General features: G+C 41.9%; 1 pseudogene; it reads left to right on the top strand.

Annotated features, from left to right (window-relative positions):
- The window catches only part of LOC128520445 (uncharacterized), a 126,653-nt pseudogene that overhangs the window by 38,334 nt on the left and 61,566 nt on the right, over positions 1–26,753 (top strand).

Genomic DNA, 26,753 nt, shown 5'->3' with positions numbered 1-26,753 from the left:
TGATTAAACGTACAAAGTTACACACCAGCTGGAGCATTAACAGTGTGTGTGAGGGCAGCGACACAGGATTATAAATGTTAGTTTATTCCAAAATTCAACAGATGGCATTGTACATTTTTTATGCACTTATGAGTGTGCAGTTGTGTTCAATATCAGTACTACCACACATGAACTATGATGATCACTGTTTTACCAACAACAGCGACGCCTCTGGAAAGGAAAAAGGGACGCAGAATTAAAGACATGAATGTTTGTTTTAACATATTAAACAATTCGCATGTATTAAATGTGTGACTGCTTTAATTTTCCTGTCCCTGATATATGTGTGTGTGTGTGTGTGTGTGTGTGTGGCACACCCATATACATACAGACATTCAGTGATCAGTATTAACCAAAAACTGTACATTATGTAAAATTAAGCAAAATAATTTACCAGATTTAGACCAGATAAAAATCGTGATGTTAAGGGCAATTCACTGTATAATGTGTGTGTGTGTGTGTGCTGTGATTGGTGGAAAATGTTTCTCATATAACGAGACACATGCAGGTGCAAACCGTAGGCAGATAGTAATGTTGTGTTTTCTGTCAGATTAAACATGATTATTGAAGTTATTTAATGTGAAATCACATGATGGGACTTTGTGTTTTTTTTTTTTATCCTACAGGTGGCGCACTCTGAACTCTTTATACATTTTCATTCTGAATTTAAAGTTAATTTGTATAGTTTACATTCTGCACTTGGGTTTTAAGTGAGAAAACTGATGTTATTAGGAAGAAAAATTTAATTGTCCCAAAATCAGGAGAAATATAATATCGAATCTGGTTTATAAAATCGTGCTACTTATAGAATTGCAGTTGTGATGGAATTGGCACTTAGATATGGTGATAATATCGTCTCGGGTGGTGACGGTGATTCTCATCCCTAAAGCATTCTGTTAAAGTCATCTTTAAAACTGCAAATTAAACATTATAAAATTATAAAAAGCAGCTTTTCAATCCTCTATTGTGTAATGGCATTTTCTAATAAATTAAGATGAATTAAGATGTTTTTAAATGTAACAGTAAATGTAATGTAAATGTAACTTTCCCACATAAATACCTGCGTTTGAGTTTTAAACTAAATGAGCTCTGCTTCCTCATCTCACTGAGCAGGAGAGTTAATTATCTCAGGAATACACAGATTTTCTACCTCCTGTTACTGCAGGACACACATCACTATTATATAAATGTTCCTCATGGCTTCATTCAGACACACTGCTCATGTAGACGTGGGATATTTACATTCTCACACAATTCTACAGTTAGTGTGCGTGTACTACAGTATGACAGGGGAGGCAATCCATCGCAGAGCACACACACACACACACACACACACACACACACGGACACACACACACACACACACACACACACACACACACACACACACACACACACTGTGGAAGGAAACCTGGAGTACTCTTCTAGCTGTAGTTTCTGTTCCCTTGCTGACACTCAGTGTTTATAAAGATGAACAGGACAGACACACTGTAATTCAGTCATGAGTTAATAGTGTAGAAGTGAATTTTACTTCATCAGTAGTGATTGTATGTGACAGAGTTTAATCATTTACACGTAAACAGATTTACTGTATCTACACTCTGAGTCTTTACAGGAATTTTAGATTCAGTTTTAAAATGTTACTCATTTAAATAATAGTTTTGGAAATTAATATACAAACTTTTTATTTTTTCCTTACAGCGAGTCCTAAACCTGTAGTGAATGTAGAGACTAAACAACCGGTTTACAAAGGAGAGAATGTGACTCTCAGGTGTGATATAACAGGAGGAGGAACCACTGAGTGGACATATGAGTGGTTTATGAACAATAGCCCAGTCTCTCCATCACACACAACACAGTGGATTACAGTCGTATCTGATGACGGGGGTAAATACACCTGCAGAGGGAGGAGAAATGACTCTCAGCTCTCACTGAAGAGTGATCCTCCATCACTCCCTGTATTAGGTGAGTGTGTGTGTGTGTGTGTGTTATTGCTTACTGTATACATGCAACATTTATCATTTAAAATTTTATTGTATGACAAACCAAGCTCCCTATTTCTGTTTACTCACTTTTCTATTTTAAATTCACCAAATCATTTAATCTGTAAAGAATCACCACAATTCATTATCTATACTGATGCAATTACAAAATACCACCAACCTAAGTTACCGAGCTTAAAAAAAACAGGCTCTTGCGGTGGCTTTAGCGCTGTCAGGAACAGTGAGGGGAATCTTTGATAGGTACAACTTGAATGGAACTTGATAGTTTGTTTCTAAAGGAAGAAGAAGAGCGACCCTATTAGGCTTACTCGAACTTTGACCGAATTGAGAGAGATAATGAAATTATAGTGTATTTATGGTGGATTACATCATCGATTTTGAACAACGCTACTTACGCATGCACACATGCAAAATGCAGCTTCCCGATGCAGTATTAGCTTTCAAATTACTAGATACCACGTGTAGAGATAAAAGACCAACAGTTAGCGCTGACGGCATGTGCAGATTTGACTTTTGTGTCAATGAAGTTGGTGTTACAAAGGATTTTTGCAGGAAATGTGTGTGCTAAAGCAGTGGGAATTAATCAGGAAAGTGCATAACAGAACAGAGGTGACAGAGGCACACCATGGCCCTAAAATAAACAACCACTGCCTGGCACAAACCCAGTGGACGGGTATGGGTGCAGATCTAAATGTGCTGTATGTCAAAGTATGTTCCATTGGGCAAAGGGAAGGACAGGTAACGGATAGATCATTACATCACTAAGTAAATTATAACTGTAATAAAGGAAGTAAACAAAACTGAAACACACAGCCATAGACCATTTAGATTTGGAAATGGAAAAGTGGTCAATTCTACAAAAAGACTAAAAATACCTGCAAAATTTGTAACATAGTAAAGTGTAACATAGAGCCTGAGGTTGTCCCTGCAGACATTCCACTACTTTTAAGCAAAGCCTCTCTGAAGAGAGCAGGAACAGTGCTTGACATGGAAAATGACAGCAATAATGTTCAGCCAACCTGTTAAACTTGAGTTTACACGTTCTGGACATTACTGGTGACCATTGAGGGCAGTTGTGGCAATATTAAAGATATTCAGTGTAATGAGCAGACCATAGCAATTACTGAATTATTATTGAACTAAATTAGATATTCGGTAAATTACTGAAAAGGTGGAGGATGAGGATGAGATACTGACAGTTACAGAAACCATAAACTCAAACACAATTCTGATGAAGGTTCATAAACAATTCGGTCATGCTTCTTTTAAGAGACTACAAAGGCGCCTTAGTAGCTCAGACAACAAAGATCCAGGATGCAACATCATCTTACAAAAAAGTGTGAGCGAATGTGAAATATATCAAAGATACAGTAAAAATAAAGCAAGACCGGTTGTTGGTCTACCACTAGCAGCTCAATACAGTAAAACTGTGGCTGTAGACCTGCATGAACTCGAACAAGGTGTGTGGTACAGTATCTCCATATTATCGATCAGTTCACACGGTTTAGTGCAGGGAGTATTCTGACCACCAAAAGGTCCTGTGAAATAGTGAAACATTTTGGCCATGACTGGATAAGTGTACATGGCCCACCACTGAACCTATTTAGTAACAATGGTGGAGACTTCACCTTCACCTTCAACAATAATGAGGTGATAGATATGGCAAAGAACTTCAACATAGAAATAAAGAGTATGGCAGCATATAGCCCATGGAACAATGGTTTCCTGGAGTAACACAAACAAACACTTAGTGAAATCATAATGAAGGTGAAGACAAGTACTGGTTGTGATTGGAACACTGTGATGGACTCGGCTCTTATGGCAAAGAACACCATGCAAATAGTCTATGGCTACAGTCCTCATTAGTTAGTGTTTTGGCAGAATCCTAACCTACACTCTGTGTTACATTTATAAACCTCCAGCCTTAGAGGGAACTACAAAAGTTGAGTGGGTGGCAAGACACATTTCTGCGTTACATGCATCAAGAAAGGCTTTTACATAAAGAATACGAAGAGCACTGCGAAAGCAACTATATCACACAGATAAAAAGTATGAAATGGGTAACAAGGTGTACTACAAGCAAGTGGATTGTCCAGAGTGGAAAGGACCAGGAATTGTTATTGGTCAGGATGGTGCGGTGGTGTTTGTCAGACATGGAGGAACATGCTTTAGGGTACATCATCTCAGATTGAGAAAAGTAAATACAGAAGGTGAACATCAAATTGTGACACATGCAGGTGCAGAAAATGACAGTCTGTGAACAAGGACAGGAGTTTAATTACGATAAACAAGGGACAATAGAAGCACTAATTGAGACGCAGCAGGAGGTGAGACATTGGAGAACACAGAAGTAACCTCTAGCAGAGGTGCATACTGAAGCAGAACACCACCAACTTGACATTATAGAGACATTTTCAGCAAAACAGGAAAGTAATTTCAGCTTAAAAAACGGACAAATTTAAAATATAGGTCAAGCACAGAGAAAAAGGTGTACTACAGAGAGCTAAAGTTTTGAAACGTGCAGGTAAAGCTACAGGGAAATGTAAAACCTGGTATAATTTGATGCTCATTGAGCCCACTGATGTTGCATCACTATGGAGTCAGTTGACATGTCAAATGTGGAAGACCTTCAGGTAGAACCAACTGTGACAAATTAGATGTTTGTGAGGATATAATTGTAACCAAAGATACAACATTTGACATGGCAAATCAAAAAGAGACAATGAGCTGAAATTAGTAAAGAATAAGGGGCAAAAGTAGATTTCCACCAGATGGATTTGTACCCTCAAAGAGACACCTAATGGACCAGTAACAAAAGCACGACTAGTGGCTAGAGGTTTTGAGGAGTTAGAGATGTCAGATCTGCAAAAAGCCCACATGTGCTTCAGAAGCGTTACGGCTACTTGTTGCAGTGATCGGGCAATGACAATGGACTCTTAACTCCATGGATATAAAATCTGCATTTCTTCAGGGTATGGAATTGTCACGTGACATCTATGTCAGGCTTCCCCCCTGAGGCCAACTGTGAAGAAATACAATGGAAGCTCAGGAAATGAGTATATGGTTTGGCTGATGCTTCATTATACTGGTACAACAGAGTAAAGGATATTGTAATGAAGGCGGGAGGAAAGATACCCTAAGTAGATCCTACTGTATTCTATTGGTTAGATAAAGACCCCACTGTGACTGGAGTACTTGCTTGTCATGTAGATGACTTTATTAAGGGTGGCACACAAAGCTTCTCTACAACTGTAATACCTCTCCTACTAGCAATTTTTTTAGGTAGCACTTGAGAAACATGTTGGAAGTGTATTTGTGTATCATCATCGGATAGATACTTACACTGGAATACTAGGTTTTCTAACTAAGTGCCATCAGTCAAACACAGTTGGAAAGAGGATCAGTTGCTAAAAAAGAATATGTCTGGAAATAAGCAGCATCAAAGAACTTGTCCAAGCACAAAAGAGTGAGCGGTGCTTTGGTACAACACAAATAAAAAGCTTGCAGACTGCCTTACAGGAAAGGGTGCTTCAACTCTCCAGTCGCTTAAAGCACTTAGTGTGGGACAATGGACACTTAAATAGAATATACACACATTAAAGCACATTTATAAGAATCTAATCGTTGAAAATATATTGCTAATGTTTTCTAGAGTAGTTGTCCCAGGCAATATGTTTTAGGTTAAAAAAAAAAAAGTATGGAGTTTTGTTAAGTTCCGTATATTCATAATAACTGCTTGTATAAAAGTATGCATGCTTTATTCTACAGGGAGTAAATAAGAGCTCTTATTGTGGAGAGGGGGCTATGGAAGTATATTAGTGCCAAAATTCCTCAAAGCAAAATAGCAGGTTGAATTACATGAACTGAAAAAAACATGTTGCAATAAAAATGTTTGAATTTTTCTGCATTGCAATTTGATCCGAATTGAAAAAAATCCTTATAGCATTTACAATGTTTGAAATTTTTGCCACTGCAATTTATTGTGGTTGTATATTTCAAGTGAAAAATGTAATTCAAGCAATTAAAATTCAATGCAAAAATATTAAAGTTACTAAATTGCAGTTCAAAAATATTTTCAATTGTTAAAAATACAATCTTCATTATTTTTCAATCTTACAAATTCAGGTCGACAAAATTCAGGTTGCAAAAATTCAGGTAATAAAATTCAAGTTGCTAAAATTCAGGTCTTCACATCCGGGATATCACAGGAAGAGCAGTGGAGAGCTGATTATTGCTGTCTTCTTCTTCTTTTTCTTCTTTTGGAGTTTTACGGCGGCTTGCATCTGTACATCTGCAATTTATAAGTACATGGTTTCAAAAGTCTGGCAAACCTCACAAAAACCCGTGGGATGCTTCCCTATAATGTATAGTGTACTATTCAGGTTGCTGTGTCCAATTCTTAATCTTGTCATTATTGTTTCCCCTCTTCTAGTTTCTCGCCAGTTCCGCTCAGTACCAACTTTATTTTGAATGCCATATAAATGTCTCCCTTTAATTTCTCTATCCCACTGCTGTTGCCATTCTCTCACAGCTTCTTTCCTAACTATGCATTTCCCTTCCGCCTTTGACATTTTTATATTTACTTCAATTCTATCTTTGTTAATTGCTTGCTTTTATTCTCATATATGTTATCAATATTGTATATACCGATTCCTGACGGCTATTGGATACCCCTGATCTGAGACTGATCAGTGCAGACAATGAATCACTTCCAATTAAGTATTTGCTTATTTTTTCCTCCTTTCCAATCCATTCTAATGCCATCTTGATAGCATACAGTTCAACTGTATACACACTCAGATTATTCGATGTTCGTTTGCTTTCTTCATTTCCCTGGTTACTTATAACAATTGCAGATCCAGTCCTTCCAGTTTCAGGTTCTTTTGATCCGTCTGTGTAAATCTGTATATGGTCTCTATACTTTTGTTCCACATATCTATAAAATTCATCTACTAGGTCTATATTATTATTTATTGACTTAATTTGACGCAACTTTCATGGTTTCCATTTTCCACACTGGATAGTCAGGCCATATTACAGTTGGACAGAATTCTTTTTTACTCACCCCCAAATCTCTAGCTGACTCATCTCCTACCCACCCAAAACTATTCTTTTGTACTTTTTCCTTTTCCCAACAAGTTCGTAATACTTTCTTAGTGGGGTGATTGTCTCTATGTCCCTTTAAATGAATCCAATAATTTACCAGCAGTTGCTTACGTCGAATGTTTAATGGCATTTCTCCTGCTTCCACCTGAAGCGCACATACTGGAGATGTTTTTACTGCACCTAAGCATAACCTCAAAGCTCTAGCCTAAATTTTATCAAGCCTTGTAAGTACAGTTTGGGCTGCTGATCCGTACACCATACTCCCATAGTCAATTCTTAATCTTATTGAACTTACATATATATATTTCAGTGATTGATAGTCTGCACCCCATTCCAGTCCTGTTAAACACCTCATTGTGTTTATTACTTTTTTGCATTTATCCTCCACCTTCCTTATATGTTCCGCCCAGGTTAGCCTTGGATCAAAATGTACTCCCAGAAAGCAAAATTTATTAACCTTCTCCAGACTATTTCCATATAATTTTAAATTAATCCCCTCATTAATTTTCTTCCTAGTAAAAAACATTACTTTAGTTTTTCCAACAGAGAATTTAAAGCCCCATTTTATTCCCCACCTTTCAACCTGCTGGATACCTTCTTGCATTTTTTTAACTATATACTCCACATTTCTTCCTCTTTTCCATATTGCCCAATCATCCGCAAACAAAGATCTCCCCATGTCCCCTTGTACATTTTCGTATATATCATTTATCATAATTGAAAATAACGTGGGACTTATTACACTCCCCTGGGGAGTTCCATTCTCTGCCACATGTTTGCTAGACATCACTTCTCCTATCCTAACCTGTATTGTTTTGCCTTTCAGAAAATCCCTAATCCATTTAAAAATTCTTCCTTTAATTCCCATTTTATATAATTTAATCATCAACCCCTCTCTCCATAGCATGTCATATGCTTTTTCCACATCGAAAAATACAGCTACAACGGTCTCTTTATTTATTTGAGCTTTTCGTATCTCTTCTTCCAAGCATAACACTGCATCCATAGTAGCCATCCCTCTCCTAAATCCACTTTGATTTTCAGTCACCATATCTTGTTTTTCCATTACATACATTAGTCTCTCATTTATCATTCTTTCCATTAGCTTACAGACATGAGAGGTCAGGGCAATGGGTCTATAGCTTGATGATTTACTAGGCTCTTTCCCAGGTTTTCTTATTGGTATAATAATGGCTTCTTTCCAACTTTTTGGTAATCTTCCTTCTCCCCATACTTTATTGTATAATAACAGTAACTTCTTCTTCCCCTCCAGACTCAAATGCTTTATCATTATATAACAAACTTCAACTTTCCCTGGTGCAGTCTTCCCAGTTTTTGCCAGTGCTTTGTTTAACTCTTCTATACTAAATGGTACATTTTGTTCACCTTCATCACTTGCCATTGCCTTCAGTGCCTCCAGATTTTCAGTGTTAGTTTTCTCTCTACCCCTCTTCCCTTCTTCAGATAAATTATTTGAGCTGTGAACTTGGGCAAACGTATTTACCAACATTTCAGCCTTTTCTTTATTTGTGACTGCAACTTCATCCCCATTACTCAACACCGGGTAGCTCCAATCTCTCCTTTCTCCACCCATCTTTTTAATCATTGCCCACACTTCTCCTATTTGTGTCGTGTCCCCAATTAAACTGCAGTAATTCCTCCAACATACTCTTTTTGCTTGTCCTTACTATTGCTTGTGCACATTTATACTGTATCATATGCGTGAAATTGTGTGATCTTTTCATTACTTTAAATCCTTTATTTTTGTTTTGGACTGCTTTTTTACATTCCTCATTCCACCATGGCACTTCCTTTCCTTTTACTTTACCTTGACTTTTTGGGACAGATTCTAGCGCTGCTGTTATTATACCCTGCCTTACTTTATTTTCTAGCATTTCTATATCGTCATCATATTTAATCTGATTAAAATATTTGTCACTTTCTTTCTGAAATTTATCCCAGTCAGCTTTTTCAAATACCCATCTTCCTCCTTTCCTTCTATAACTTGTGACACATTTATTTTAATTTTACACAAAACTGGATAGTGATCACTTCCTACTGTTCCTTTCTTATACACCTTCCAATTACATATTGCTGCCACACTGTTAGACACCAATGTAAGATCTAGAGCAGACTCCCTTCCAGTACTAACCTCTATTCTTGTTTTAGTTCCATTATTTAAACATACTAAATTTTTTTCCTCTAATAACTCTTCTAACACTTGCCCATTAATATCTACTTTTTCACTTCCCCACAATGTATTATGTGCATTGAAGTCCCCACACCATATAACATTACTACTACCTTGTCCCTCTATTTCCTCAAGCTGATTTAATTGTAGTCTTCTACATGGGTTATAAAAATTTATATTTACAAATCTCTTCCCCACACCCCATACCTCCACTGCTACATACTCATATTCACTCCCTAAACCTCATACCCTGTGCTGCACTACTTGTTTCACAAAAGTAACACACACCCCTCCACCACCATTTACCCTATCCTGTCTGATTGATACATACCCATATATGACAAAATCCAAATTTGGTTTTAGCCAGGATTCCTGAATACATATAATGTCTGGTTTTTCTTTCCAGTTAGCAATAATCTGTTTGAACTCTTGCCCGTTTGAAATCAGGCTCCTTACATTCCATTGAAGGAGTAACATTAACACAATAATTAACCCATACATGTTATCTCTTGGCTAGACTGTACACTTAGCTCATCTCTCACCTCTTCCCATTTCAAACCTGCCATATCTGGATGATGTATTGCTGCTTTTAGTATAACCTGGATTCTTTCTGTTTTAGACCTGATTTCTGCTGTAGCATTTATTACTCCTGCTATAAATGTCACCATTCTCTTCTTCTCCTTCCACTGGTCTTTACGTTCTTGTTGGACTTCTCTCGTCGCTCTCTTAATATATTCCCTTTTACGACTTTTATTTTCTTTCACTTTAAACATCCTCAGAATAGGACAGGTTTTCCTTTACTCTTATTTGCTGTATTATCACTTGCTTTTTTATCATTTCACATCCCCAAAATGAACACTGTGACTACCTCCACAGCTACAAGACTTCGGCTTCACTTCTTCCCCACATTTCCCATAATCGTGATCTCCGCTGCACCTGGCACATCTTCTTTTTCCCCTGCAAACCTTAGCTATATGCCCAAATTCTTGGCAATTATAGCATCTCATTGGCTTAGGTGTATATTCTCTCACTCTATATCTCATAAATCCATAATATACCTCTTTCGGCACTTCCTTTGATTCAAACTCTACCAAAACAGATTCTGTTTCTACTTTTCCTACTCCCCTTGTCAGTCTTACTGACTTGTTTAACTGACTTGTTTTGTACTTTTATATCCTCAATTAGCCCTTTTATATTTACAGTAAAAGGAATTCCATATATCACTCCCTTACTACCACCCATTCTTCTTTCTCCTACTCTTACTTCTTTGACTATTTTAATTTTTCCCATACAACTCATCTTCATTGCCTTTTCTATCTGCTCCACACTATTACAGCCTATAAGTAAATTTCCATCTCCCAAGATTCTTGCATATTTTACTTCTCCTATTTGTCCTCTTATTATTTTTGTCAATTTAATTGGGTCCATCCTCTTAAATCCTTCTTCTCCATCAAATCGTACCACTATATTAACCACTCTTTCTTTATGACACTCTCCTTCATCATCTCTACCTTCACTTTCCGTTCCAGTTGTGCTAGCCTCACCTTTTTTTTTTTCTCTAACGACTTGTACCTTTCCTTACTGAATTTCCTCTCCTTACTTCTTCCCAGTCACTGTCTCTCCTCTCATCACTACCAATCCCCTCTTGCTCACTATATTCCATACCATCCGTACTCTTCCCTGCCATTTTGATAAAGTTGATATGAAGTGGCCGACTTATGAGTTGATGGGAAACACCTCTACCGGACCTATACCGGCCATCGGTCGATGCCTCCTACACCACTCCACAATCGACTCACCCCCAACTTTCTAACGATTATTATCCGAGCTAAACGATGTTTGTCTTTCAACGATGGGTAAACTCAAACTAACTTACTTGTCAGCGAGGACGCGCATGAAAACCACACTGAACCTCTTTCTCAGCAAATGTGTTTCTGTTTACAAAACACGATTGTTGCTGTCTGTGCCGCAGTGTACTTTAAAGTGTGCTTCCTGCTCCCTGTGCAGTCTACTTCTCAGAAACTACTTACTGATCGGAACGCAGCCCTCTTAACTAACAGGCTGGGTTGCCAGTTGCACAATAAAGGGTGTACAGTATGTGTTAAAATGATCCTTCTGCCGTAAACGCTATATTCAAAGCAAAGCCGGCGCTCTTTCATTCACACGCGAGAGCGATGGGTTTCCCGCCCCTGAGGTAATTCCGTTCCTAATTCCATAGGAATGGAAGAGATTGTCCCTATCGTAACATTTCTTGTATTGTTTTTATTCGCTCAATACACAACCCATCATTTTTTAATGCTATTTTACAAGGGTAAATACAAATGTAATAATTTAATCTGGTTTATTTATTTCTTTTTAAATAAAATCTAAAATTAAAACATTGTAGAGTATTTAAAAGCATGCATGTTATAATAAGAAAAATCGCATTCCAGGGATTAAAAACTGTAACAATGTAAATTTTAGAATGTAGAATCCAAAAGATTTTAAATTTACACAAATTTAAGAAGTGGCCTGAAGCAAGATCCAAGATCCTCCACTTTGCTGAAACCATGCACAGTGGAGAAACTTATTCACACATTGAGAAGGGAGTATTATTTGCATTTTAATGTGTCTGACATTGCAAAGCACAAACAGTAACACTTGGACAATGGAATATCGCAAAACGTGCGAGTTGACGCCCTTGCACCGGTCACTAACCATTAAAATGTTGGATTTGAATTAAAATGTCACTTATATTCGTGTTTAATTAAATTCTTAAATCATCATGTTCACCCATGGGTTTACTGCATAAACACCAGAACAAAAGGTCTAGGGACAAAACGGAGAAGTTTACTCCAGCACTTTTAGTATTCATAGCAAAAGCAACCCAACAGTGTGAATAAAGTACCCGAAATAACACAGAATTTTGACCCAGCATAAACAACCCAACGATGTGTTGACAGAAACCCAGCATTTTTTTAGTGTACTACTACAGTACTAACGAATGAAGTGCAGTCAAAGCCCGGGGATTCTGCATGCTGTCGCGTTGTATTCAGAGAGTAGTACATATTTTTGTGGTTATTTTTTTTCATTTCATGTCTGTTGTTTTATGGATAAATCTGCTCATATCTGCGCACGCGTTTATCAGCCTTTTGATCAAAAAGCCGCACGCGCAACTCACTTTCACTTTGCACAAGATTGTATATTTAAAGTACATAAAAACAATAAAACAATTGTTTTAGGCTAACATATCATACATCATTGTAGTCTTTTTGCACACACGTGCGGGTGCGTTACAATAATAATAAGAATAACAACAATAATAAATTCGGAGCACTCCTACTAAAAATAATTATAATACTGATTGAAGAAAGCGCAGTCGAAGAAGTATCATCATTGAAGGAGAAAAGAAAATGAAGAAAAAATATATATTAGTATTTACAGTTTGAGCTCGACACGTTTATGAGCTCCATCGCTTGCTGTCAATGGGTGCCTAAGAGAGAGAACACATTTTTGGCTTCAGTAGACACACAGTACTTCACAGTACTCAGAGTGAAACACGACTGAATTATAATGGGAAAAAATATAAGCACGAGGTCAGATGACGAGGTATATGATGTAACAGAACTGGTAGAAAAAATTTTTCATAATGGGTAAAATTATTGGTAAAAGTTGGATTATAATGGGTTAATTATTTGGTAAGGAAAAAAAGGACAGAGGAGGGGACAAGGTGTGCGCCATAATGATGGTGATGTAACTGTCAAATCAGTCTGCTCTTGATGATGCTTGGATTTACAATCTAGGCATTACAAGCACAGCTCACTTTGGTTTAAATGCTGCAATAAATCCTGCCTTACTTCATCCAGATCTGCACGAAGTCTTTCTTTGGTTCTTTTTTTACTAGAAATAAAGTATTTGTTTAATGTTTTATAATTAGGCAACATTAACAAGAGAAAGACAAAAATCTCCCACAGTTGCTAAGTTACCATTTTTCATACCTTTTGTCAGCACCTTTGTTTGCATGTGGTCATGTGGTCTGATGAGTCCAGATTCACTCTCGTCTATAGAGATGGGCGTGTCAGGGTAAGAAGAAAAGCGCATTAAGCGATACATCCATCATGCATAGTGTCTACTGTACAGGTCTCTGGAGACAGTGTTATGATCTGAGGTTGCTTCAGTTGGTCAGGTCTAGACTCAGCAACTTTTTTTTTTTTTTTTTACACTTATATTTTACAAAATGTGTATTAGGGTCAAAGGTCAGTCCTCTCCTTGACAATCTATAATAGGGGAGAAAGTATGATATGTGATGGTACTGTAATATGAGTGTCAGATATAAAGACTGTTGATTCATGATTACACACTGTGAAGCACATATTTAAACAGACATTATGTAACCATGCAGTATAAAACACACACACACACACACACACACACACACACACACACTATTGGGTAATGGTTAATGTCATGTTGGCATTATAAGATTTGTATTAAAAAACTTCTAAATAAAAACTGGCAGCTGGCACACCTGAAAATAGATGCAAGATTTTTTTTTAGTCCAAATGAAAATAATTTATTAATTGTGGGCTATTGTTGTTTACTTACAATATTCAATTTAATTTAAATGAGGTTTGGGCTCCAGGATGTTCTCACGAACTAACCGGAATGATCAGAAGACTTAGCACTTAGCGGTTAGCCCTTTGTAGCGTGGATGGTAAACCCAAACACGGAAGCACGCGAGTAGGCAGGATAACCACGCAATTTAGTATAAGGACTCTCACGAAAGGGGAGCAAGGGAAAAACACAAATTTAACCCGCGTCCTATAAACACACACTCGAATCAGAAAGTAGAACCAAGAAAAGTGAGTACTCACAAAATGGCAGACAGGCGATCTGAACCAACATCGGGCGAACTCAATGACTGAGTGATGTGAAGCGCCATCTTGTCTCCTTTTATGCTTCCTGTTTTGCGACCGTTCTACTTCCGGGTCCTAGTGCCGGTCGCAAAACAGGTGTGTGTGTGACAGATGTTGAGCATTGTGATTCTCTTCTATAATTTCCTACGTGGTCTAATTAGCGCCCAACCGCAAGCATAAATTTTTCCAGAGCGCACCGGCAGAAGTAGAGTAATGATTATAAATGTGTCAGGGAAAACAGCAAGGAGACTGACTCTGACTATTTTAATAATTCATTAATAAATTAGTGATTTAATCACAGTGAAGCTTTACATTTAATATCCTTTTTTATTTTCATTACGTGTCTAAATGTAAATTCTCAAACAAAGTCAGTCATAAGTTCTTTTGTATCATCATAAAGAAAATATTACTGTTTTACTGTAGAAGTTATTAGTGTAATAAAGACTACTTCACAATTTATAATTGTATTTCATTTCTAACAGAAAAACCTAAACCTGTGATCACATCAAGTCTTACAGGAGACGTCCTGACAGGAAACTCAGTGACTCTGACCTGTACACTGAATGTGCAGTCTAATGGGTGGAAGTTTTACTGGAACGCATCCACACAGAGCAAAGAGCCTGAAACTGCAGCAAACTATGACAACTCCTCCTCCTCCTCCTCCTCCTTCTACTACTCCCACTATAACATTAGCTCAGGTACAGTTTCTAGTCAAACTCAGTACTGGTGCAGAGCTGGAAGAGGAAACCCAGTCTACTACACAAACTACAGTGATGCACTCTGGGTAAATGTTACTGGTGAGTAAGAGACTTTCTATAAAGTAATTCTGTACAACACTGAACATATAAACAACACGTGAGCAGGTTTTAAAAAGTCTTTCAGTTAAATCACTGTATTAAAGTTAAAGAGAGACAGTGTGAGCTCGGCTGAACATGACTGGTGTGAAGTGAGCTGGAAAAGTTTATATGGAAACACACTAATTTATCTTCAGAAGAAAATGTCACCAAAAGCTGTAAAAGTCTTTTAAAAGCTGCTGAACCTGTGTGTAGTCGCTCCCAACACAACGGCTGAAATAAACAAACCATGTCAGTTTGTTAATGCACAAAAACGTCTCTAGGGTTACGTCCGTAACCCCAGTTCCCTGAAGGGGAACGAGACGCCGCGTCACGAAGTGACAGCTATGGGGATTGCTTCCAGAAATCTCGTCTTGAAGACATATCTAATCAATTTCATATATATACGACGTCATCGCCTTAGCGACGCAGCCGCGTCTGACGTCGGCACGCGGAAGAGTATAAATAGGTGTCAGACAAACCTACTACAGCTTCCGAAAGCTCACAAGCGCCCAGGCGCATATAAGTATGGCAACGTGACGCGGCGTCTCGTTCCCCTTCAGGGAACTGGGGTTACGGACGTAACCCTAGAGACGTTCCCTTTCAGGGGAACTTCGAGCCGCGTCACGAAGTGACAGCTATGGGGACGAGAATGCCCACTCCGCCATGCTTATAGGTGCCTGGCCTGAGCCGAGAGCACCTGAGAGGACGGAGTTGGGTCGAGGTCGACGGCGTAAAATTTAACAAATGTGTGCGGGGTGGACCACCCGGCGGCGTCGCAGACCTCTTGAGGTGTCGCCCCCGCAGCCAGAGCCTTGGAGGCCACCATACCTCTGGTGGAGTGCGCCCGGACTGAGAGCGGAGAGGCTTCACCAACTGCACCATAAGCCATGGAGATGGCCTCCACAATCCACCTACTGAGCGTATGCTTGGTCGCTGGTAAACCCCGCTTTTGGGGGCCGAAGCACACGAATAGCTGGTCAGACCGTCTCCACGCCGAGGAGACGTGGACATAGTGACGGAGAGCTCTAACCGGGCAGATAAGGTTTAGCCTCTCCTGTTCCGGCGTCAGGAAGGGTGGAGGACTGAAGGCCTTGAGCACCACTGGCCTGGTCACTTTAGTAGGGACCTTGGGAATATATCCAGGTCTTGGATGTAGAAACGCCTTGACTAGCCCAGGGGCAAAGTCAAGACAGGATGGTGCTACCGAGAGCGCCTCCAGATCACCTACCCTCCGGAGAGACGAGATGGCCAGGAGGAGGAGGGTCTTCAGTGTTGCACACTTCTCGTTACTGTCTGTGAGTGGTTCAAATGGAGCCCGAGACAGACCCTCCAACACCATGGTGAGGTCCCACGAGGGTACCCTGGAGTGAACTGAAGGTCTTAACCTCCACGCGCCACGGAGAAAACGGTACACAAGTGGGTCACGGCCCAGAGATCTTTTCCCAGCAGGGGAACGGAATGCGGAAATGGCGGCCACATAAACCTTTAAAGTGGACGGGGCTGACCCAGCAGAGAACCGCTCCTGCAGGAAGTCCAGTACGGTCCCGACAGGGCACTGAGCGGGATCCAGCAGCCGGTTCCTGCACCATGAGGTGAAAACCCCCCATTTGGCAGTGTACAATTTTCTCGTGGACGGGGCTCTAGAGCTAAGTATGGTGCTGACTACTTCCTGGGAAAAGCCAGCGTCTATGAGGTGCGCCCCTTCAGAGGCCACGCCCATAGATTCCACAGCTCGGGTCTTGGATGGAGAATCGATCCGTGAGCTTGGGACAATAGATCCCTCCTGATCGGCAACTGGAGAGGCTGTCCGTCCAGGAGAGACACTATGTCTGAGAACCATATCCGGGTGGGCCAGCGAGGGGCCACTAGAAGGAGCCGAACTTTCCGCTGGCGGACCCGCTCTAGAACCGCCGGGAGCAGTGCGACCGGAGGAAAAGCGTACAGGCGTCTGCGTGGCCACTGATGCACTAGGGCATCCAGGCCTAGAGGCGCTGGTTGTATAAGGGAAAACCAGAGTGGACAATGGGTCGTGTCGCGAGACGCGAACAGATCGACCTCTGCTCGCCCGAACTCCCTCCAGATCATCTCGACCACCTCTGGATGTAGACGCCACTCCGTCGCTGACAACCTCTGTCTGGACAGAAGGTCTGCCCCCTGATTGAGGCACCCTGGGACGAACATTGCCCGTAACGAGAGGAGCTTGCCCCGGCCCCACAGGAGGATCTGGGACGCCAACTTGCACAGTGAGCGTGAACGCAGACCCCCCTGATGATTGATGTAGGCGACCACCGCTGTGTTGTCGGTGCGAACCAACACATGCTGGCCCCTGACATCTGGAAGAAAGTATTTCAACGCTAACCAGACTGCCATCATTTCGAGAGCATTTATGTGCCAGTCGCGCTGATGTTCCTTCCATAGGTCCTGTGCGGAGCGGCCCCTGTAGATCGCTCCCCATCCTGTTCGTGAGGCGTCTGTTGTCAGTGTCACACGGTGGCACGTGGCGCCCAGAACAGGGCCTTGGGACAGAAACCCAGGCTTCTTCCATACCCCTAGCGCCCGAATACAACGGGATGAAGCCCGAATTACGCGGAACGGACTTCCTTTGGGGGAGAAACCCTTGGTTTTGAGCCACCACTGGAGCGGCCTCATGTGCAGCAGGCCAAGCGGTATTATGCTTGATGCTGCTGCCATAAGGCCCAGCAGCCGCTGGAAGCTCCTCACAGTGACAGCACGGCCTAGTCTGATGCCCCTGACGGCTAGAAGGAGTGACTGAATGCGAGCCGGCGTGAGGCGGGCTGACATCCGAGTGGAGTCCCATATAACGCCCAGATAAGAGGTGATGCATAACGGGGTAAGCACACTCTTCTTGACGTTTAGCCGTAACCCCAGCACTCTGATGTGACCGAGAACTAAGTCTCGATGACGGGCCACCATTTCTGCAGAGTGGGCAAGAATCAGCCAATCGTCGATATAATTCAGGACTCTGATACCTGACAGACGAAGTGGGGCTAAGGCCGCATCCACCACTTTTGTGAAAGTGCGGGGTGACAGAGCTAGGCCGAATGGAAGCACCCGATACTGGTAGGCCTCGCTCCCCAAGGCGAACCTCAGGAACTTCTGATGTTGAGGAAAGATGGAGACGTGGAAGTACGCGTCCTTCAAGTCTATCGTGACGAACCAGTCGCCTGGTCGGATCTGGGTCACAACGTGCTTGAGCGTTAACATTTTGAACCTGTACTTCCTCAAACTGCGGTTCAGAACTCGGAGGTCCAGAATTGGCCGCAGTCCCCCACCTTTCTTGGGGACGATGAAGTAGCGGCTGTAAAAGCCGCACTCTCTTTGGGACTGAGGGATCTTTTCGATAGCCCCCTTTGCCAGGAGAGCCTTCACCTCCTCTTCCATCACCTGGGACTGCTCCGGTTTCACTAGTGTACCTAGTACACCGTTGAACCGTGGTGGGGGGCTTCTGAACTGAATCCTGTAGCCCTCTCCCACTGTACGCAGAACCCACTGAGACACACCTGGAAGAGCTTTCCACTCGTTCATGTGTTCTACCAGAGGAACCAGCCTGACGGGACTGTTTCCTGGTGATGGGGGCCCCGAAGAGCTGAGTGGAGCCAAGCTCGTGGCTCCTGGTTGCGGTCGCCGAGAAGAAGCAGTAACGGCCCCATGGGCCGATGAACGCTGAACCCCTCGGGGGAGCCGCCGCAACCTGGACCCATCAGGGTAATGGGCCTTTTGTGGCAGCGCTCCTGGCCCTGATAACTTGGCGTAGATCTTGGCCATAAGAGGGCTGCCGCCCAGAGCGCCGCCTACTGCGTCTGCCTGAGCCTTTCTGCTTCTGCGGGGGCTGACGAGCAGCGACACTCTTTCTCTGAGTCAGACGATGGGAGGACCTTGAGCTGGTGCTGGGCTGATCAGTGGCGGCCTGCACATAATCAGCTCGGAGAGGGAATATGCTGGAGAACGCTGCCTCGTTCTTCTGAGATTTCCGGATAGTGGCGGCAACGTCGTGGACGGCACCGCCAAAAAGCCCGGAAGGCGAGATCGGCGCGTCTAGCAGAAGCTTCCGATCCTTTTCCCCAAAGGACGCCAGGTTGAGCCACAGATGCCTGTAGGCAACCACATTGGCCGCCATAGATCTACCCAGGCACCGTGCTGCCTCCTTAGCCGCCCTAATGGAGAGATCGGTGGCGCGGCGCAGCTGCTTAATTGCATCCGGGCCAACTCCCTCTCCTTCGTCCAGCTCCTGCAGAAGGTGAGCCTGGTATGCTTGCAGCAGACTCATAGTGTGCATGCAGGCTGCAGACTGACCCCCTGCCGTATAAGCTGTACTAATGATCTTAGCAGATGTACGGCATGGTCTGGACGGAAGCACTGGGGGCCTGAGTGACGACGCCGAAGTCGGAGACAAATGTCTCGCAAGATCACCCTCGATCTCCGGCATCGCCCCATAACCTCTTTCCTGGCCCTGAATCAGGTTAGAATAATCATATGTGAAAGGGCCGTGAACGCGAGAAGAATATGGCTTTTTCCAGGAACGTGTTAGTTCATTATGCACTTCCTGGAAAAAAGGCAGACCCTTCCTTGAAGGTTTAATCCTCGGTTCTAGGATGCGTTCGCCCCATTTTCCCTGAACTCGTGCTTCCTGCTGAACTTGTGGCCAGGAAATATCTAATTTCTCTGTAGCCTGAACTAAGCACTCAAGCAGGTCTGTATCGCCTATAGGGGGGTCATGTTTCACTGACTTGCGCACTACATGCCGCGCTGGCCCCGCCCCCTCCTCCATGTCTGAATCAGACACTCGGAGATGCCGAGGTGAGCTAGCCGCTAGCGGCACGCTAGCGGTGCAAGGAGTAAACCCCACGGGATCTAAAACCTCTGAAGACCCGCTGTCCGAACCGGAGAAGGTGGAAATTAAGCTATCGTTAGCCGCCTCCTCCAGCTCGACGCGGGAGCCCCACGAACGCACGCTCCGCCTGAGAGGCGCCGCGTCGCCGGCTTTCAAGGTAAACAAACGCAGGCGAGCGCGAAGGGCTCCGCCGGAGAGGGTAGCACAACTTTCGCATTCCTCCCCGGTCAGAGCCGCTTCAGCGTGCTCTGCGCCTAGGCACATCACACACAGAGCGTGTGTATCACCTGGCTCGATGAGCCTGGAGCATGGATAAATGCAGCGCTTAGCCGCACACATAGTGCCTGTTTTAGTAAACATGAGTCTACGTGTTTTATTCTCTTTTTTTTTTTTTTTTTTGAAAGATCAGAGTTCTGTCTTTGCTTGTGAAGCGAAGGAAGCTGTAGTAGGTTTGTCTGACACCTATTTATACTCTTCCGCGTGCCGACGTCAGACGCGGCTGCGTCGCTAAGGCGATGACGTCGTATATATATGAAATTGATTAGATATGTCTTCAAGACGCGATTTCTGGAAGCAATCCCCATAGCTGTCACTTCGTGACGCGGCTCGAAGTTCCCCTGAAAGGGAACTAAACATTACTTTTTTATTTGTTAATATTATTGTGCCATTATTTAGATTCATGTTAACAGGCATTTTAAATTGATAAAATGTGAAACCTACATGTATAAATTACCTACTTTTATTGTTTATGTTTACAGATTAATTGATGTCATGAAAAAGTACAGTATTCATATTAGATTACTGTTTAGTTGAAACCAGGATCATCACAGAGACAGAAAACATGTTTTCGCTCTGTAAAGCTGATTAATGAGTAAAGATTGTGTTACTCCTGAACTGTAGAAAACTGTAAATACTCCTCAGGGTATTTCAGACCCATCTGAATGAACCTAGAGAGAAGATGTGTTTCAATCATCTTGAACTACCCTGAGAAGTGAACTGAACAGAGTATTCAGCCATGTTAAGTCTGATTCCAAACTGCAGGGAGTGAAACTAATCAGTTCAAAGAGAACTGTGACCAGTGTAGGGAACAACTGAACACTGGGTCTTCACTTCACCGGTAAAGAGAAAACAAACCTCTGAGCCACACAGTCACATACACTAACACGTGCGTTCCCATAGCGGGAGCGGCCCTCCAAGCTCCATGATTGGCTGCCTGATTTGAGGCGATTACATGACAAATGTACTACAGGTTTGGAGTTCGACAAGAGAGATGTAGAAATATTTAATCAGTATGGACAGCAAAAAAAAAAGGGGACAGAAAAGGCCACATTAAAGAAGACGAAACCTGTTAAAGGAAGATGCAGGTAAATGTATCAGACTTACAGAGATACAGTAATGAGCCCAGGTTTTTACAGTAGCAACGCAGCTGCTGGGACAGGTGTGTGTGTGTGTGGAGCAGACACTGGAGCACTGAATAATACACACTACTCTAACAGTGAGTGCTGTGTGATTATCTCAGTGTAATCAATAATAGAAATCAAGTTACCTAAAATTTCTTCTTTTCATATTTCAGTTCAGTATAATTCCATAATCAAGAAAATTTCAAAGCATTTCAATGTTGTTTATGAATGAATGACTTGATGATATGAAAATTCTCTGATTATCTGAGTGTGAGATATTTGCGCTGACAAACACACAGAAGACTTATATTAAGTGTTTATCAGTAAATGAGTAAATGTAAAAAAAATATAATTCCCATACCGGATCGGTCGTGGCCCGGGTTAACAACGACCGCCACTGGTGGTGTTGACCTACAGGGTGCTGGTGGAAATTGGGCTACTGTTGGTCGAAGAAGGAGAGGAGGAAGGCGTGTTCGAAAGCAGAGAGAGAAGAGGAAAGGCAAGAGTTTAGGAGTGATAGTAGGGACTTTGAATGTTGGGACTATGACAGGGAAGGGAAGAGAGTTAGTTGATATGATGCAGAGAAGGAAGGTGGATATACTGTGTGTCCAGGAGACCAGGTGGAAAGGTAGCAAGGCTAGAAGCTTAGGATCAGGGTTCAAATTGTTTTACCATGGTGTGGATAGGAAAAGAAATGGAGTAGGAGTTATTCTAAAAGAGGAGTTTGTAAGGAATGTTCTGGAGGTGAAGAGGGTATCAGATAGGGTGATGAGTCTGAAGCTGGAAATTGAAGGGATAATGTTCAATGTTGTTAGTGGTTATTCCCCACAGGTAGGATGTGAGTTAAAAGAGAAGGAGAAATTCTGGAGTGAGTTAGATGAAGTGATGCAGAGCATCCCCAGAGGTCAAAGAGTGGTGATTGGTGCAGACTTCAATGGACATGTTGGGGAAGGGAACAGAGGTGAGGAAAATGTGATGGGCAGGTTTGGTCTTCAGGACAGGAATGTAGAAGGACAGATGGTGGTGGACTTTGCAAAGAGGATGGAAATGGCAGTAGTAAATACTTTCTTCCAGGAGAGGCAGGAACATAGGGTGACATATAAGAGTGGAGGCAGATGCACTCAGGTCGACTACATCTTGTGTCGACGTTGTAACCTGAAAGAGATCAGTGACTGCAAAGTGTTGGTAGGGGAGAGTGTAGCCAGACAACACAGAATGGTCGTATGTAAAATAACCCTGGTGGTGAGGAAGGCGAAGAGGACAAAGGCAGAGCAGAGGACAAAGTGGTGGAAGCTGAGAAAGGAAGAATGTTGTGAAGTCTTTAGGGAGGAGTTGAGACAGGCTATGAGTGGTCAGGAGGTGTTTTCAGTTGACTGGACAACTACAGCCAATGTGATCAGGGAGACAGGTAGGAGGGTACTTGGTGTATCATCAGGTAAGGGGAAAGTGGACAAGGAGACTTGGTGGTGGAATGAGGAAGTCCAGGAATGTATACAGGGAAAGAGGCTAGTGGGACACAAAGAGGACTGAAGAGAGTAGACAGGAGTACAGGGAGATGCAGCGTAAGGTGAAGGTAGAGGTGGCAAAGGCCAAACAAAGAGCATATGAGGACTTGTATGCTAGGCTAGACAGTAAGGAGGGAGAGGTGGATCTGTACAGGTTGGCAAGGCAGAGAGATAGAGATGGGAAGGATGTGCAGCAGGTTAGAGTGATTAAAGATAGAGATGGAAATGTACTGACAGATGCCAGGAGGGTGATGGGAAGATGGAAGGAGTACTTTAAGGAGTTGATGAATGAGGAAAACGAAAGAGAACAAAGAGTAAAAGAGGTGACTGTTGTGGAACAGGAAGTAGCAAATATTAGTAGAAGTGAGGTGAGAAGGGCGTTGAAGAGGATGAAGAGTGGAAAGGCTGTTGGTCCTGATGACATACCTGTGGAGGTATGGAAGTGCTTAGGAGAGGTGGCAGTAGAGTTTCTGACAAGTTTGTTTAACAAGATCTTGGAGAGTGAGAGGATTCCAGAGGAATGGAGGAGAAGTGTATTGGTGCCAATTTTTAAGAACAAGGGAGATGTGCAAAGCTGTGGCAATTATAGAGGTATAAAGCTAATGAGCCAGACAATGAAGCTGTGGGAAAGAGTAGTGGAAGCTAGGTTAAGGGCAGAGGTGAGCATTTGTGAGCAGCAATATGGTTTTATGCCTAGAAAGAATACATCAGATGCAGTATTTGCTTTGAGGATGCTGGCGGAGAAGTACAGAGAAGGTAACAGGGAGTTGCATTGTGTCTATTTAGATTTAGAGAAAGCATATGACAGGTTGCCAAGAGAGGAGCTGTGGTATTGTATGAGGAGGTCTGGAGTGGCAGAGAAGTATGTTAGAGTAGTGCAGGACATGTATGAGAGCTGTAGGACAGTGGTAAGATGTGCTGTAGGTGTGACAGAAGAGTTCAAGGTGGAGGTGGGTCTGCATCAAGGATCGGCTCTAAGCCCCTTTTTGTTTGCTCTGGTGATGGACAAATTCAAATTCAAATTCAAATTTTATTTGTCACATACACAAACATACACAGTACGAAATGTAGTGAAATGTATTATACGACTGCTATTGACCCTAAAAGAGAATTAAAGTTTACAGATAAGAAATAAATATAAATAAAAGAATACGATAGAAATTAAATAGAAAAATTAAATTAAACTAGGAAAAAATAGAACTAAAAATAAAAATAGAAATGTGCTAGAAAAATATGGAACTAAAAATAAAAATAGAAATATGATATGCAGGACAGGATGACAGATGAGGTAAGACAGGAGTCCCCATGGACTATGATGTTTGCAGATGACATTGTGCTCTGTAGCGAGAGCAGGGAACAGGTGGAGAGGTGGAGGTATGCTCTGGAAAGCAAAGGAATGAAGGTTAGCCGCAGCAAGACGGAATACATGTGTGTAAATGAGAGGGACCCAGGAGGATCGGTGAGGCTACAGGGAGCAGAGGTAAAGAAGGTGCAGGATTTTAAGTACTTAGGGTCAACGGTACAGAGCAACGGAGAGTGTTCAAAGGAGGTGAAGAGGCGGGTACAGGCAGGTTGGAATGGGTGGAGAAAAGTGTCAGGGGTGTTGTGTGATAAAAGAGTATCAGCAAGAATGAAAGGAAAGGTGTACAGGACAGTGGTGAGACCAGCGATGCTCTACGGCTTAGAGACAGTGGCGCTGAAGAAAAGACAGGAGGCAGGGTGGAGGTAGCAGAGCTGAAGATGTTGAGGTTCTCCTTACGAGTGACAAGGATGGATAGGATCAATGTGAGTTTATCAGAGGGACAACCCACGTTAGATGTTTTGGAGATAAAGTCAGAGAGGCCAGATTGAGGTGGTTTGGACATGTTCAGAGGAGAGATTGTGAATATATCGGTAGAAGGATGCTGAGGTTGGAACTGCCAGGCAGGAGGTCTAGAGGAAGACCAAAGAGGAGATTTATGGATGCAGTGAGAGAGGACATGAAGTTAGTTGGTGTGAGAGAAGAGGATGCAGAGGATAGAGTTAGATGGAGGCAGATGATTCGCTGTGGCGACCCCTGAAAGGGAACAGCCGAAAGACAAAGAATAAGAAGTAAATGTAAAAAAAAAAAACATCTGAGAGAAAATAAAATTAAAATTTAGTCTTAGTCAAGGCATATTTGCAGATTTTAAGAAACATAAAGTACAAAGACGACTAAACTGAATCCCAAACCGACTACAACAGAAACTAGTTCCAGTGAAGACAGTAACAGGAGGACACCAGGACACGAACAGATGTGAGACACTGACTGATGAAACAGGAGAGTTTAACAGTTTATACAAATCAGGGCAGTGAACTAGATGCAGGTGAAAACCATTGACAAGTGCATCATGGGAAATGAAGTCCAACCGTCAGCAAGAAATACAGAAAGTCTCTGGACACAAGGTGCCCTCTAGGGGTTATTCCCTGACACATGGTCTAAGTCACACTATAATGTTGGTAATGTCTTCATGTGAAATGAACTATAGTGTTATATTTAAGTAAGCGGGTGGTAGTTAAAGGGGCATTAATTCCTGCCCCCTATATAGTGTGTCTGTCTGGTGAGAATGGATACAGGGGCTCTTTAAGAGATGTTTGGTGACGTCATCACATGCGCGTGTGGCGCGGTGCACATGAGAGTGGAAATGGTGACAGACTTCACGTGCAGTGTTTTACAGATAAAAGATCCAGAATCATTCATTCATAAAGTAAATCACAATGTTTGGAGAGGATTGGAGATTTATTGTGACCGTGTTTTATTTTGGATGTTGATGTTTGCAGTAATTTGTGCGGCTAGCATAGTTAGCATAGCGTGAGTTGATGTGTCAGGTCAGTGGTGTCAGATTGTATTAGTTTTAAAATGCATTAAATCTGATGTTTGTATTTATAGCACTTAAGACTGAGGTTGGAGAGTAAGTAAACTACACCATCGGATCTTAGGGGTCTAATTTACTGTATTTAGTTTTGTCAGTAATGTAATGCTAAGGCATGTTATATTTAGAACTGCCACTGCCATATTTTTTTTGCTGGATGTTTGCTTTTTATATTTTTGAATATACTGCACACTACAAAAACAGATTCCTGATATTTACGTCATGCACATTATGAAAGTCCAGTTTGTGCTGTATGTAAATAAATAAAATGCATTAGGTATTTTATTGGTAAAGATGTGAAATTTCTGTTAAATTTCTACTGTATTACTTTCATATTAAAGGGGTCATATTATGCCATTTTAAAGTTTGCCAATATTGCTTATTGAGTCTCTTAAAACAGGTTTACATGTATGCAAGGTCAAAAAAACACTTTAGTTTTCTCCAAAAATAGATTTAATTTTACCCCATTTCTAAATGATTCGTAGTCACAGAGTTATCGTAATCTTCTTAAGCGTCCTGCGGAACGCCGCAAACCGGGTTACTTGCAATATACTAAACAATATTATAATGTTATTATTACAGTAATAGTAGTGGTGCAGTGGTTAATATTTAAAATATTTTTATTAGTGGTGCTTGTGAAGCGTATCATTACTCTTATTATTTCACAGGCTTATTATTTTTCTCTTTTTTTCTTGTTCCGTACAAAAGTTTGGCCGTAACTAATCCCGTACGGTTTGTCGTAGACCCATGAAAGAGGTGTCGAATCGTGCGGCTTATTCAGTTTTCCCCTGAATGTTCTTGTGAATATAAATACTGATGCACTGTAAACTTACACAGTTAAAAACGTACAAAGTTACACACCAGCTGGAGCATTAACAGTGTGTGTCAGGGCAGCGACACGGGATTATAAATGTTAGTTAATTCCAAAATTCAACAGATGGCATCGTACATTTTTTAAATGCACTAATGAGTGTGCTATTGTGTTCAATATCAGTACTACCACACATGAACTATGATGATCACTGTTTTACCCAC

This window comes from Clarias gariepinus, chromosome 1 (assembly GCF_024256425.1).
Source record: "Clarias gariepinus isolate MV-2021 ecotype Netherlands chromosome 1, CGAR_prim_01v2, whole genome shotgun sequence".
Taxonomy (NCBI): domain Eukaryota; kingdom Metazoa; phylum Chordata; class Actinopteri; order Siluriformes; family Clariidae; genus Clarias; species Clarias gariepinus.
This window is presented reverse-complemented; position numbering and strand designations above follow the sequence as displayed.